A 14,188-nucleotide genomic window follows, 5' to 3' on the forward strand; every position below is an offset into this window, starting at 1 on the left:
TTTTTTATTTTTAAAAAATTTTATAGAGTTTTTAAAGGTTCCATTTGCAGTTATTACAAAACATTGGCTATAATCCCTGTGTTGTGCAATACATCCTTGAGACTACATTACACCCAAAAGTTTGTACCTCCCGCTCCCCCACCCTTATATTACATCTCCCACTGGTAACCACTAGTGTGTTCTCTGTATCTGTGAGCCTGCTTCTTTTTTGTTATATTCACTAGTTTGTTGTATTTTTTAGATTCAACATATAAGTGATATCATACAGTATTTGCCTTTCTCTGACTATTTCACCCAGCATAATGCCCTCCAAGTCCATCCATGTTGCTGCAAATGGCAAAATTTCATTCTTTTTTATGGCTGAGTAGTATTCCATCTTCTTTATCCATTCATCTGTTGATGGACACTTAGTTGCTTCCATGTCTTGGCAATAATAAATAATGCTGCTATGAACATTGGATGCATATATCTTTTTGAATTAGTACTTTTGTTTTTTTTTTGGATATATGCCCAGGAGTGGAATTGCTAGGTCATATGGTGGTTTTATTTTTAGTTTTTTGAGAAACCTCCATAGTGTTTTCCATAGTGGCTGCACCAACTTACATTCTCACCAACAGTGTAGGAGTGTTCCCTTTTCTCCACATCATTGCCAATATTTGTTATTTTTGTTCTTAGCCATGATTTTCTTTGAAGTTATGCTGTTTGTAGTTCTCTGAGCTTCCTGAATCTGTTAATTTTTCTCTTCCACAAAATTTAGGTCATTTTTGACAATTATTGCTTCAAATATTTTTTCTGTCCCAATCTTTTATTCTTCTTGGATTCCAATTACATGTACATTAGACTGTTTGATATTTTCCCACAGTTTCCTGAAGCTCTTTCTTTTTTAACTTTTTTCACTTTGTTCTTCACGTTAGAAAATTTCTATTGATCTGATTTAAAGTTCACTAGCTCTTTTTTTTTCTTTTTGGTCGTCTATATTCTGCTATTGAGTCTATCCAGTGAAAATTTTATTTCCATTGTTATATGTTTCAATTCTAAAACTTTCCATTTTATTTTTTTTTATAATATATTTCTCTACTGAGATTTTCTTTATTTCATTCATTTCAGGTGTGTTCATCTTTACCTCATTGAACGTTATAATAGCTATTAGTAAAGTCCTTATCTGATAACTTTGATAACTTGATAATTTTAGAGTTGGCATCTGTGGATTGTCTCTTCCCCTGAGAATGGTTCATATCTTCCTAGTTACTTTTATGACAAGTAATTTTGGATTGTATCCTGGATGTTGTGACTTGTATGATGTCTAGATTTGGGGTTCTATTATAATTCTCTGGAGAATATTAACGTTTTTGTTTTAGCAGGCAATTAACCCATTTGGGTTCATGGTAACCTTTTTAACCTTCTTTGAGTGGTGGAACAAATCTTAATTTATTTCTCTGAGCTTCTGCTGTGAGGTTTTGAGTCTGTTCCATGTATACATGGTTCTGGGGATTGGCAGAGTCTTTGTGCGTGTTCATAAGCAAAATTAGATGACTCCCTCTTCTCCAGCTCTCTCTTGTTTAAAATTTTTCTTCACTCTGCAGTTTGCCTAGCCTACTTTCCATATTTCCTTTACCAAGAAGTATGTCAGGGTTTCTCTAGGAAATCTAGCTACTCACACTATTGCATGACTCTGAGTCTATCTTGGGAAAGCTGCAAACAACACCAATAACAACAGCAACAATAACTGCAACTGCCACAGTGAACTCACCCCCAAAACCACAGTAAACGCCCCACCCCATGCCAGTCACTTCTGTAAGTTTGATTCTTCTCCATTATCTGTCTGCTTTTTTTATTCAACTCGTCAGAGTTCTCAGATAGTTGTTTTTAATATTTTGTTTATGGTTTATTATTATCATGGGAAGAATGGATTTTTAGGGAGCTTATATTGCCTTAGCAGAATTGGAAGTGATTTTTAATGATGTTTTCTGAGGATCAGAAGATTTTAGTTTTAATGAAGTTTAAATTATTATTTTTTATTTTGTGGTTAGTGGGTTTTGTGTCATGTAAATGATACCTTTGCCTATCCCAAGATCATGAAGACTTTCACTTATGTTTTCCTTCATAAGTTTTATGCTTTTGGGTTTTCCTATAATCTATTTCAAGTTAATATCTGTGTGTGTTAGAAGATAAGATCAAGGTTAATATTTTTCCACCTGGATTTTCAATTTTTTCAACACCATTTCTTGAAAAGATTATTCTTTCTCCATTGAACTACTTTTAGGAACTACTTTAGGACCTTATCAAGTAATCAGATATGTACAGATCTCCTTCTGGACTCTATCTTCTGTTCTGCTAAACTATACATCAAACGTTATAGAAATCCTATTTCGATTAATTTAGCTATTAAATCTTGAAACCAGGAAGTAAAAACCCTCTATTTTTCTTTTTCTTTTTCAAATTGTTTTGGTTACTCTCAGTCCTTTGTATCTCCATACAAATTTTAGAATTAGCTTATCAAACTAATATATTATTGATCAACAATGGCAAGAGTGCAGAGCTTTGCCTTGTCCATGATTTTAGAAGAAAGGCATTCAGTCTTTTAGCATATTATATGCTATTAGTTATAGAGTTTTTATGGGAACTTTTTATGAATTTTAAGAAGTTACCTCTCATTTCTAACTTGCCAAGAGTTTTATTTTTCCTAATAAAATGGGTGTTGAATTTTGCCAAATGCCTCTCTGCATCTATTGAGCTGATCATATAATTTTTTTCTTGTTTATTTTGTTAATGTGGTGAATTATCTTGACTGAATTTTGAATATTAAACCAGCCTTGCGTTCCTGAAATAAACTGTAATTTGTGAAGTGATGTATTATTATGTTATGTATCTTTTTTTTTGATTTGCTAATATTTTTACTAAAGATTTTAATTCTTATTTTTTGGCATATGCTTACTAGGAATATCAGTGCGTAGTTTTCTTTTCTGGTAATGTCTTTGGTTCAGTGTCAGGGAAATGCTGTGCTCATAATATGAGTTAAGATGTGGTCCTTCCTCTTTGTTTTTTAAATAAATTTGTCTACAATTATATTATTTCTTTTTAAATGTTTAAATGTTTGATAGGATTTACCAGTGAAGCTATCTGGCCCAGAGTTTTTGCTGAAAATTTTGAAATTATTGTTTGATATATTTAACAAATAGAGAGCTATTTAGAATTTCTATTGCTTCTTGAGTGAGATTTGGTAATTTGTATCTTTCATGGAATTCATTCATTGTATGTAATTATCAAATTTATTCTCTTAAAATTGCTCATAATATTCCCTTAAGATTTTTAAAATATCTGTGGGATCTGTAATGATTTTCTCTCTTTTATTTCTGATATTGGTAATTTTAATTTATCTTGTGATTTCTCTTATTTTCTTGTTCAGTCTAAGTAGCTGTTTATAAATTTTATTGGTCTTTTTAAAGTACTAACTTTTGTTTCATTAATTTTCTTTGTTGTTTGATCACTGGTGTCTGCTCTGATCACTACTGATACTTCCTTACTGCTAATTTACTCTTGATTTAATTGACTCTTTCTCTAGTTTTTTAGGATAAAAGCTTAGATAATCAATACTAGAGCTTTTTTCTTTTCTGGCATGTGCTTTTAAAGTTATTTCTCTCTTTCTAAGCACTGTTTTAGCTGCATCCTTTAAATCTTGTTTGTTGTATTTACATTTTAAAAATTCAGTTAAAATATATTTTTCTTGTGATTTATTTTTGACCATGGGTTATTTGTGCGTTGTATATTTCCAAAAATTTGGAATTTTCCACACATTTCTGTTACTGGTTTCTAATTTAATCTCATTACTGTTAGAGAACATATCACATATGCTTTTTAAAAAATTTTTATTGAGATATAATTGACATATAACGCTGTGTAAGTTTAAGGTTTACAGCATGTTGATGTGATAAACATATATTGCAAAGTGATTACCATTACAACCATAGTGTTAGCTAACATACTATGTATGTTCTCAGTCTATTTAAATATACAGAAACTTCTTTTATGTGTTTATACACTAAACTTTTTTAGCGTATCATCTATTTTAATAAGTATTTCTTGTACAATGGAAAAGAATGTATATTCTGCCTTTGTTTGATATAGTGTTTTCTAAATACCAATTAGGTCAAGTTGGTTGATAGTGATGTTCAGCTCCACTATATTCTTGCTAATTTTATCTCTATTTAATCTATCAATTACTGAGATAGTATTAAATTTGTCAACTTTCATGTGTTTTTGTCTATTTATCCCTTTATATCTGTCAGTTTTGGCTTTATATATTTTAAGCTCATTATTCTATATATACACATTTGAGATATGTACATATTTTTGATACCTTGCTCCTTTTACCGTTTTGAAATGTACCTCTATCTTTGTTAATATTCTTTGTTCTGTGATGTATTTTTTCTGATATTAGTATTGCTTCTCCATCTTTCTCATGATTAGTGTTTGCAAGTTTTTTTTAATTTTAACCTATCTGTATCTTTATATTTAAAGTGTTTTCTTTTACAGACAGTATATAATTGGCTCTTGCTTTCTAACCAGTATGAAATTTTCTGCCTTTTAATTGCAGTGCTTAGATCATTTACATTTAATGTGGTCAACACAATGACTTTTTATTCTACAATGATATTATTTCTTTTCTTTTTTTGTTCTATCTGTTCTTTGCCTTTTTTCTTCTTTTCCTGTCTTCTTTTGCATTTTTCACTGTTCTGTTTTATCCACACTTTTGGCTTATTATCTCTATCTTTTCACTTTATTTTTAAGTGGTTGTTCTATAAATTACTATATGCACCTTTTTTTTTCACAGTCTTCCTTCAAATAATATTATACCAATTCACCTTTAATGTAAGAACCTTAAAACAGTACACTTCCATTTCCCTTTCTGTCCTTTTTATTATTATTTTCATACATTTAATTTTTGCCTATTAGAAATGTCATAATACATTATTATTTTTGCTTTAACTTTATCATTTAGGAACATTGAAAATGAGAAAAGGACTTTTATATTTATTGGCATATTTACAATTTCTATTGCTCTTCATTCCTTTGTATATGTATAAGTTTCCTTTGGTGTTAAATAAATATTCTAAGTTGCTATCTCCTTTCCTTAGCTGTCTTTTTCTCAAACCCTTTGTCCATTTAAAAAATTGAGTTGATTACCTTTTTATTATTACTTGTAAATGTTATTTATAGATGCTGATTACCAATCTTTTATATGCTTTGCAAATATTTTTCCCCCAGTTTGTAACTTGCCTATTTATTTTTACAATGTCTTTTGACAAACAGTAATTTTTAACTTGGTCATTTTTTTCTTTTATGCTTATTGCTTCCTATGACCTAAGAAAACTTTGTGTACCACCACATCAAAAGAATATTGTTATATGTTTTCCTCTAAAAGCATTATGGATTTGATTTTTATGTGTAGGTCTATGATCCATCTTGAGTTAATTTTTGTATATGGTGTGAGATTGGTGACTAGTTTTAATTTTGCTTATATTTTTAATTTCTAGAAATTCTATTTGTCCTTTTTGAATCTGAAATATCATTTATTATAACTTATCTTCTTTATTGATATCTCTAAGCCTTTTAAAAATTTCTTTAAGCATAGTGAGCATTGTTATTTTATACTGTGTGATAATTCTTATATCTGAAGTCTTTGTGCATCTGTTTCTGTTGTTTGTTTTTTCTGTTGGTTCTCAGTCACAGAGCTTCATTTCCTTATATTCCTCTTTATTATTTATTATGTATTGAACATTATATTTGCAAAATCTTTGTGGAAATAATCTGAGATCTGTACCTTCTTCCAGAGGATTTACATTTGCTTCTATCAGACACTTGGGGGCACTGCCAGACTAGGGCTGTATTCAACCACTTCGAGTAATTTTAATTTGAGCTTTAAGTCTATTTCAGAGTTTTGTTTTGTTTTGTTTTAATTTCTGGTTCACCCTTACCTTGATGGTGTAGCCTTGTGAAGTGCCAGCTTATTGTAGGAAGAACGCCTATCTTGGATGAGTTATAGGTTTTGATTTCCTTTCCACTCACCCTATGAGTTGTCAAAACTAAGCTTCCACCTTTCAAGAATCAGAAAATGCCCTAAAGGCCAAGGCACTTTTGAGTTAATGGGACTAATCTTGGTTCTTATTTCTTTCAGTTTGGGCCTAGAAATTTTTTAATGTCTCATCATGTCTTCTATGCTTACAGGGAGATATTTTATCCAAGCTCTTTAGTTATTTCCATCAGGAGTTGATCCGGGTTCATCTGAATAGCACATTCTGCAATTGCTAGCTGACAAAAATTTTTCCCCCAAATGATTAACCACTTAGTCAATAACATTTGTTGAAAAATGTATCCTTTCCACACAGGTTTCAAATGTCACATTTATATTTTACTCAACAAACACAGTGGTCTATTTCTGACCCTTTTCTCTATTCCAATCGTTTCTCAGTATTCCCAGTGGAGACATGACAAGGTGTCTCCTATCCCAACTTCCTTTCTTGGCCTTCTTTAACTAATAGACTAGATTTTTCAGGTGATAGAAAAGTACTTGCCTCAAATATTAGCCTAAGACACTCTCATGTATTCCTCACGGGAATGCAAAATAGTATAAGCTTTGTAGAGGAGAATGTGGCCTCATCTAAAAAAACAAAAACAAAAACAACTTTTTATGCATTTCTGTTTTGATGCAGAAATACCACTTCTAGGAATTTACCCCAAAGTTACACCTCAAAATATCAAAAATTTATGAGTACAATATTACTTGTTGCAACATTGTCTGTAATTGGAAAATACTGAAATGACCTAAATGACCATACAGAGAAAATGGCTGAATAAACTATCATACATCCACACAATGGAGAGCTGTGAAGCTGTAAAGAAGAGTGAGGAAGAGCCCTATGAACCGATATAAGTTTCTATGAAACACAGTTAAATGAAAAATGCAAAGTGCAAGAGAGTTTGTATAGTATACTATCTTTTGTATAAAAAGAAAAATAACATATACACATATCTGCTTATTTTTGCAACAAGAAACACTGAAAGAATAAACCATAAACATAAAATTGGTTTTCTTTAGCAGTTGATAGGAATAGGGTAAGCCATTCAATATTTTAAATATTCAAAAGATAAAATTAAACTTAAAAGGACAAAAAAGTAAATCACTAACTAGTATGTAAACAGAAACAAATAAGCCTAAATATAAACCAAAATAATAAAATAATCACACGGAAAAAAACCCCATAATTCAAGTAACTTTGAACACAGTACTCTATACATCTTCAACAGGACATGGTCTATTGAAAAAAGGACTGTAAAGAATTTTTGAACTTTACTCAGTAACTAGTTTGTTACTGTTAGTGGCATTAGTGTGTCAATTATAAAACTACATTGCATGTATTTTTAAGATACAGCAAATGAGTAAAGATATTCATTTTGTTGGTTACCAGGGTTCTCACTGTGGGAGAAGGGAGATATAAAAAATGATATTGGGGAAGGGGAGAAACAGGATAAGTACATAGTCTCACAGTATTTCCCCATAGATTACTTATTAATTACAAAGGGGAGGAATAATAACCTTACATGGAGAAACTGACAGATACAACTTTAAGAGATCAAAGTCCACATCACCAATATTGGGAGAAACTGATACCGTGTGCCCTATGATACAAAGCACTGGAAAGAAGATAATATAATTTCTGTGATATTTCTGTCAAGAATGCCTAACCTTCATCTAATAATAAGGAAACATCAGACTTACTCAAATTGAGGAACAATGTATAAAACAACTAATGCATATTCTTCACAAATATCAGTGTTGTGAAATATAAAGAGAGATGGAAAGCCCGCTCCAGGTTAAAGAATAAAGAGACATTATAACCAAATGCCATTCATGATCCTATATCAGATCCTGGGTAAGTGAAAAAAACTGGACTAATTAAATATTAACTGTATATTACAAAACAAAATTTATTTCTGTTAAATTTCCTCTATTTTATAAACAAACTGAACCATGATCATAGATGATATTGTTCTTGTTTTTAAGTTATGCAAATTGAAATATTTAGGGGTAAAGGAGTATGATATCTGTATCTTACTCTCAAATGATTCCAAAAATAATAATAAACTGTGTATAATATATATGTATATATTCATATAATGCATATATAAACATACATACAGACATATATGGAAAGAGTACATGTGCTACAGCAAATGTGAGAAAATGTTAACATGGGAAGCTGAGGTTTTTAAAATGTAGGCATAGGAATCTGAGAGTTTGGCATGGCAATCAGATTTGGTCTTTGAATCTTTAGTTTACGAAGAAAATGCCTTACTGCTTCAAGGTACTCTGTTAGCATACCATCTAGGGGATGATCATGTAGAACCCAGAGGAGGCAGACCTCTGGTTGGTATATGAAAACATGGTACAGATACTATTTTAAGAGATTGGTCAAAACGGGCTTATGATCAGGAAAAAAACATATTAAATCTTTAAGGAGATATAATTTCAAATTCATCAAATGGGCAATCATTTAAAATCTTCAATTCAAAGGACTGAGGAAATGAAAACTCATAAAATGGTAAATTGGTATAATTTCCAATGGTGAATTAGAAATTAAACTAGTTATTCATCATATATATCATTCTGTATCCAAACAGGGTACAGAAACCACATAATTATTTGAACAGGGGAAGTTTAATATAAAGAATTGCTACTCCGAGATTGGTTCAAGATGGTGGAGTAGAAGGAGGTGTGTGCACTCCCTCTTGCAAGAGCACCAGAAGCACAACTAACTGCTGAACAATCATCGAGAGGAAGACAGTGGAACTCACCAAAAAAAGATACCCCACATTCAAAGACAAAGGATAAGCTGCAATGAGATGGTAGGAGGGGCGCAATCACAATAAAATCAAATCCCATAACTGCTGGGTGGGTGACTCACAAACTGGAGAACACTTATACCACAGAAGTTCACCCACTGGAGTGAAGGTTCTGAACCCCATGTCAGGCTTCTCAACCTGGGGGTCTGGCAATGGGAGGAGGAATTCCCAGAGAATCAGACATTGAAGGCTAACACGATTTGATTGCAGGACTTTGACAGGACTGGGGGAGACAGAGACTCCACTCTTGGAGGGCACACACAAAGTAGTGTGTGCATCAGGACCCAGGGGAAGGAGCACTGACCCCATAGGAGACTGATCTAGACTTACCTGCTATTGTTGGAGGGTCTCCTGCAGAGGCAGGGGGTGGCTGTGGCTCACTGCAGGGACAAGGACACTGGCAGCAGAAGTTCTGGGAAGTACTCCTTGGCATGAGCCCTCCCAGAGTCCGCCGTTAGCCCCACCAAAGAGCCAGGTAGGCCACAGTGCTGGGTCACCTCAGGCCAAACAACCAACAGGGAGGGAACCCAGCCCCACCCATCAGCAGACAAGCAGATTAAAGTTTTACTGAGCTCTGCCCACCAGAGCAACACCCAGGTCTACCCACCACCAATCCCTCCCATCAGGAAGCTTGCACAAGCCGCTTAGATAGCCTCATCCACCAGAGGGCAGACAGCAGAAGTAAGAAGAACTACAATGTGCAGCCTAGGGAATGAAAACCACATTCACAGAAAGATACACAAAATCAAAAGGCAGAGGACTATGTACCAGATGAAGGAACAAGATTAAACCCCAGAAAAACAACTAAATGAAGTGGAGAGAGGCAACCTTCCAGAAAAAGAATTCAGAATAATGATAGTGAAGATGATCCAGGACCTCAGAAAAAGAATGGAGACAAAGATCGAGAAGATGCAAGAAATGTTTAACAAACACTTAGAAAAATTAAAGACCAAACACCTAGCAGAATTAAAGAACAAACAAACAGAGATGAACAATATAATAACTGAAATGAAAAATACACTAGAAGGAATCAAGAGCAGAATAACTGAGGCAGAAGAACGGATAACTGACCTGGAAGACAGAATGATGGAATTCACTGCTGCAGAACAGAATAAAGAAAAAAGAATGAAAAGAAATGAAGACAGCCTAAGAGACCTCTGGGACGACGTTAAACGCACCAAGATTTGCATTACAGGGGTCCCAGAAGGAGAAGAGAGACAGAAAGGACCTAAGAAAATATTTGAAGAGATTATAGTTGAAAACTTCCCTAACATGGGAAAGGAAATAGCCACCCAAGTCCAGGAAGTGCAGAGAGTCCCAGGCAGGATAAACCCAAGGAGAAACACGCCGAGACACATAGTAATCAAATTGACAAAACTTAAAGGCAAAGAAAAATTATGGAAAGCAACAAGGGAAAAACGACAAATAACATACAAGGGAACTCCCATAAGGTTAACAGCTGACTTCTCAGCAGAAACTCTACAAGCCAGAAGGGAGCGGCACAATATATATAAGGTGATGAAAGGGAAGAACCTACAACCAAGATTATTCTACCTGGCAAGGATCCCATTCAGATTTGACGGAGAAATCAAAAGCTTTACAGACAAGCTAAAGCTATGAGAATTCAGCACCACCAAACCAGCTCTACAACAAATGCTAAAGGAACTTCTCTAAGTGGGAAACACAAGAGAAGAAAAGGACCTACAAAAAGAAACCCAAAACAATTAAGAAAATGGTAATAGGAACATACATATCAATAATCACTTTAAATGTAAATGGATTAAATGCTCCAACCAAAAGACACAGACTGGCTGAATGGATACAAAAACAAGACCCATATATATGCTGTCTACAAGAGACCCACTTCAGACTTAGGGACACATACAGACTGAAAGTGAAGGGATGGATAAAGATATTCCATGCAAATGGAAATCAAAACAAAGCTAGAGTAGAAATATTCATATCAGATAAAATAGACTTTAAAATAAAGAATGTTACAGGGAAGGACACTACATAGTGATCGAGGGATCAATCCAAGAAGAAGATAGAACAGTTATAAATATATATGCACCCAACATAGGAGCACCTCAATACATAAGGCAAATGCTAACAGCTATAAAAGAGGAAATCGACAGTAACACAATAATAGTGGGGGACTTTAACACCTCATTTACACCAAAGGACAGATCATCCAGACAGAAAATTAACAGGGAAACACAAGCTTTAAATGACACAATAGACCAGATAGATTTAATTGATATTTATAGGACATTCCATCCAAAAACAGCAGATTACACTTTCTTCTCAAGTGCACACGGAACATTCTCCAGGATAGATCACATCTTGGGTCACAAATCAAGCCTTGGTAAATTTAAGAAAATTGAAACCATATCAAGCATCTTTTCCAACCACAGCCCTATGAGATTAGAAATCAATTACAGGAGGAAAAAATGTAAAAATCACAAACACATAGAGGCTAAACAATACATTACTAAATAACCAAGAGATCACTGAAGAAATCAAAGAGGAAATCAAAAAATACCTAGAGACAAATGACAATGAAAACACGATGATCAAAAACCTGTGGGATATAGCTAGTGGGAAGCAGCCACATAGCACAGGGAGATCAGGTGGGTGCTTTGTGTCCACCTATTGGGACAGGGAAGGTGGGAGGGAGACGCATTGGGGTGGGATAGGGAAGGTGGGAGGGAGATGCAAGAGGGAGGAGATATGGGGATATATGTTTATATATAGCTGATTCACTTTGTTATATAACAGAAACTAACACACCATTGTAAAGCAATTATACTCCAATAAAGATGTTAAAAAAAAAACAACCTATGGGATGCAGCAAAAGCAGTTCTAAGAGGGAAGTTTATAGCAATACAATCCTACCTCAAGAAACAAGAAAAATCTCAAAAACACAATCTAACGTTAAACCTAAAGGAACTAGAGAAAGAACAGCAAACAAAACCCAAAGTTAGTAGAAGGAAAGAAACCGTAAAGATCAGAGCAGAAATAAATGAAATAGAAACAAAGAAAACAATAGCAAAGATCAATAAAACTAAAAGCTTGTTCTTTGAGAAGATAAACAAATTGAGAAGTCTTTAGCCAGACTCATCAAGAAAAAGAGGAAGAGGACTCAAATCAATAAAATTAGAAGTGGAAAAAGGAGAAGTTACAATGGACACCACAGAAATACAAAGCATCATAAGAAACTACTACAAGCAACACTATGCCAATAAAATGGACAACCTGGAAGAAATGGACAAATTGTTAGACAGGTATTACCTTCCAAGACTGAACCAGGAAGAATAGAAAATATGAACAGACCAATCACAAGTAATGAAATTGAAACTGTGATTAAAAATCTTCCAACAAACAAAACTGCAGGACCAGATGGCTTCACAGGTAAATTCTATCAAACATTTAGAGAAGAGCTAACACCTACCCTTCTCAAACTCTTACAAAAAATTGCAAAGGAAGGAACACTCCCAAACTCATTCTACAAGGCCACCATCACCCTGATACCAAAACCAGGCAGAAATACTACAAAAAAAGAAAATTACAGACGAACATCACTGATGAATATAGATGCAAAAATCCTCAACAAGATACTAGCAAATAGAATCCAAAAACATATTAAAAGGATCATATACTATGATCAAGTGGGATTTATCCCAGGAATGCAAGGATTCTTCAATATATGCAAATCAATGAATGTGATATACCATATTAACAAATTGAACAATAAAAACCATATGATCATTTCAATAGATGCAGAAAAAGCTTTTGACAAAATTCAACACCAATTTATGATAAAAACTCTCCAGAAAGTTGGCATAGAGGGAACCTACCTCAACATAACAAAGGCCATATATGACAAACCCACAGCAAACATCACTCTCAATGGTGAAAAACTGAAAGCCTTTCCTCTAAGATCAGGAACAATACAAGGTTGTCCACTCTCGCCACTATCATTCAACATAGTTTTGGAAGTCCTAGCCATGGCAATCAGAGAAGGAAAAGAAATAAAAGGAATACAAACTGGAAAAGAAGAAGTAAAACTGTCACTGTTCACAGATGACATGATACTATACATAGAGAATGCTAAAGATGCCACCAGAAAACTACTAGAGCTAATCAATGAATTTGGTAAAGTTGCAGGATACAAAATTAATGCACAGAAATCTCTTGCATTCCTATACACTAACAATGAAAGATCAGAAAGAGAAATTAAGGAAACAATCCCATTCACCATTGCAACAAAAAGAATAAAATACCTAGGATAAATCTACCTAAGGAGGTAAAAGACCTGTGCTCAGAAAACTGTAAGACAGTGATGAAAGAAATCAAAGATGACACAAACAGATGGAGAGATATACCATGTTCTTAGATTGGAAGAATCAATACTGTGAAAATGACTATACTACCCAAAGCAATCTACAGATTCAATGCAATCCCTATCAAATTACCATTGGCATTTTTTACAGAACGAGAACAAAAAACCTTAAAATTTGTATAGAGACACAAAAGATCCCGAATACCCAAGCAGTCTTGAGGGAAAAAAATGGAGCTGGAGGAATCAGACTCCCTGTTTTCAGACTATACTACAAAGCTACAGTAATCATGACAATATGGTACTGGCACAAAAACAGAAATACAGGTCAATGGAACAGGACAGAAAGCCCAGAGATAAATCCACGCACCTACGGTCAACTAATCTATGACAAAGGAGGCAAGGATATACCATGGAGAAAAGACAGTCTCTTCAATAAGTGGTGTTGGGAAAACTGGACAGCTATGCGTAAAAGAATGAAATTAGAACACTCCCTAACACCATACACAAAAATAAACTCAAAATGGATTAAAGACCTAAATGTAAGACCGGACACTATAAAACCCTTAGAAGAAAACATAGGGAGAACACTCTATGACATAAATCACAGCAAAATCTTTTTGACCCACCTCCTAGAGTAATGGAAATAAAAACAGAAATAAACAAATGGGACCTAATGAAACTTAAAAGCTTTTGCACAGCAAAGGAAACTACAAACAAGACGAAAAGACAACCCTCAGAATGGGAGAAAATATTTTCAAATGAATCAACGGACAAAGGATTAATCTCCAAAATATATAAACAGCTCATGTAGCTCACTATTAAAAAGCAAGCAACCCAATCATAAAATGGGTAGAAGATGTAAATAGACATCTCTCTAAAGAAGACATACAGACGGCCAAGAGGCACATGAAAAGCTGCTCAACATCACTAATTATTAGAGAAATG

The sequence above is a fragment of the Balaenoptera borealis genome (genome assembly GCF_965194805.1).
Source record: "Balaenoptera borealis genome assembly, chromosome: 9".
Classification (NCBI taxonomy): Eukaryota; Metazoa; Chordata; class Mammalia; order Artiodactyla; family Balaenopteridae; genus Balaenoptera; species Balaenoptera borealis.